The following is a 3120-nucleotide window of genomic DNA, read 5'->3' as shown; positions in this document are numbered from 1 at the left end:
ATGGTAATTTATTAAGATAGGTTTAAGCTATTTGGAATATGTGGAAAACCAAGTTGTAAAATTTAGATGTAAAAGTGACATTTTATTATTATTATGATGGGTTAACCATAATTTATCTACGAGTATATGCATGAGAATTTGGTGTAAGTACATGTTTATGTTTTTAGGTAAATAGTTGTGTCTATTGGATTGATTCAATATCCCACGATGATATGTTTCCATTGGTCTTTTGATTGAAAAGTATAAATGGATTTGTGAGATGAGTAGTATTTTGATATTGTAAAAATTGTAATCTTGGAAGTTCTTTGTGCTCTTTACAGAATGAGTTCGTAAATATATTGTAATGATTTGAAGCTTAGTGAATCAACAAAGATACATATTTTTTCTTTGTTTTTTCTTTTGATGACAAAGCCTTATAGGCTTTGAGGGTTTCCCTCTTAGAAGAAAGTTTGTGTTATATGTCTACATTCTTTAAATTGTATTTAAAGGTTATGTTCATGATATGATACTTTAGATTATCTTGTTCATTCAATTTCATAATCTTCAAATCAGCAAGATCCATTTTCCGAATATTCAAATTGCCAATATTTTTTGTCTTATTAAACTATGAGGTTTTTATTAATATCTACATTGAAATACGTTATTGAAAATCATCAAGGGGAGATTATTTTTCACTACCAAGTTAACTATTTTACTGTGTGCATAAATTTTAAAAATATGATTCATTATTCATCAAGATTGCTAATATTCTATTCAATCCATTGACCCTCTCCCCCTGCACCCCCAAAAGAGTAAATCTACTTCCAACAATCATTTGAGAAATAATTAAATACATTTTAATAAAAACATAAATGCAAGTGTAAGAATGGCTTTTTTTATTCAATCTAATCCCTTAAACATTATATCAATGTTCCATGTTGAATATGATTGCTAACATCACATCACAGGACTAGCAACATAGAACATCCATCCTAGCTCTATCAAGATGATATGAAATATTAAAATTAAAGTTTGCAAATTTTTATTTAAAATCTCAATATTTGTGCAAAACCAATAAAAGAAAATGTGAACAAAAACTACATCTAGTGGATCTAAACAAAAAAATTCTAGCTAGATGGTTTCAAGGTTAAAGTACAAAGTTGTGTGACCTTTCACACTAACTTATCAGAATGACTAAATTTCACTATTTCTATCCAAAAATTAATATTGTTCAAAAATGTGATCTAGATAAATTCATTCTAGCCAAGTTATATATGGTCTCACACTTTTCTAATTGGAAATGTTTATTAAATACATGTTTTATACTAGTTTGTTTCCAATTACTAAAGAAATAAAATTATTGTAGAAAATGGACATTTCAATAACTCACTATTTTTTATGATATTTTTATTGACATAAACACCATTTTATAGAGTTCAAAGTCAAGAATATTCTCATATAGATTTTATAGTGTTTTAATTAGATGTAGTTATATTGTAATTAAAAAATTCTACAAGCACATATTTTAACAATAAAAAAGGTGCCAATTTTGAGAAAGAAAAAAATATTAAATCATATTATAAAAAATTAAAAGTTATATGACATTCTAAGGGAGAGAGTCATCTTTTAGAATGTATAATTTTTCTTCTAGTTAGAATAGATTTGTTCTAAAAAATATGGTGGGAGATGAAAGCTATCATTTTAGGTGAGTTGAAATTTTCAAATCATTATAAAAGAGAAAATATAGGTCTAAAGTCAATTTTTCTTTTGAATAGTTCTTAGCTATATATATTATCTATAACATAGTCTAAGTTCAAATGGAAATAGGTTTATTTCCATATAGTTTTATGGTGGGAACTAAAACCCTAATTTTCAACATTTTTCATAAACTAAAAAATTATCTATAAAAAATAGGAAAATATATCAATTCTTGTTCAAAATAATTATTAAAAATTCTAATTCTAAACTTCATCCATTTCTACACATTTCATTAGTTTACTTCATTTTTAAATTCTAGATAATAATACCTATTTTATTTCATTGAAAGTGAACAATTATACATTTTTCATCCTTTTCCTTTACAAAAGGGTGACAGAGATTTGTACTTTTACCTCTTGAGGAAACATAAAAGTTTCAAGCTATCCCTTCTGACTTTAAAACTCATCAAAGTTTAAAATTACATAACTGATTGAAAAAAAGAAACATATAAACATTGTGACTAAGATTAGCTACATGAAGGTAGTAGAAGCTATGTGAAGACTTTTGTCCAAGTTGCACTAACAAAATATGATAAAAATCTAAGTCAAATTACAAGTATACTTTCCCAAGGCTTGGTTGATCCAAACTAAGCATTCAATTTGACTATTTTGTTACTCAAATAAAGTAAACATCGAAACATGAATAGTTGATCTATAAACAAATACAGTAGACAAATAAAATTTGACCTTTTTCAAATAATAATTATCACACCATTTAAGATCTCATAATATGGTAGTCTATTAGAATAATAACATAATATATTGGTTTCTATAAAAACTAGGCTAAAACCTAATCTATTATATATTTAAAAGTGGTAGATTATGTGATATAGATCAAAATATGATAATTTAAATCACGTTTATTTATAAGGATGAGTAGGGAATGTTATTTAAACTTTAAGATAGGGAATATAAACCTAAAATAAAGCATAAGGAGAAATTAAACAACCATTTGATATGAAAATGTACGAATTTGAAAAACAAACAACTATTTGCACCAAACAAGGGGAAACAACTCTACACAACAATAAGGCAAGAAATCAGATATGTTAACATTAAAGTGCTAATTTTCACTCTTTTATGTTTCCTTTTATTTTATCATGCACAATTTTATCAATAGGATGTTTTGACTTTTGGAAAGGCAAATTAAAAATGTGATGCTACATATACAAGACTTGAGTGCATCTTCCAATTTAGTTTTAAAAAAAAATTGTTAAAGTTGAAGTGCAAATTTTCACTCTCTTTTCTTTCATTTTATTTTACTATGCATCATTTCAGCTATACAGTGTTTTAACAAATGTGTAGGAAAAGCAAACAATGATGTAAAGCGTTGAACATCTTTGAATGAAGACATATTTCATGAAATAAAAATCAACCTAACCCT

Source organism: Cupressus sempervirens, chromosome 5 (assembly GCF_028749045.1).
Source record: "Cupressus sempervirens isolate cs-2001-9-10 chromosome 5, ASM2874904v1, whole genome shotgun sequence".
Lineage (NCBI taxonomy): Eukaryota > Viridiplantae > Streptophyta > Pinopsida > Cupressales > Cupressaceae > Cupressus > Cupressus sempervirens.
The sequence above is the reverse complement of the archived record's forward strand: the minus strand, read 5'-3'. Positions refer to the sequence as shown.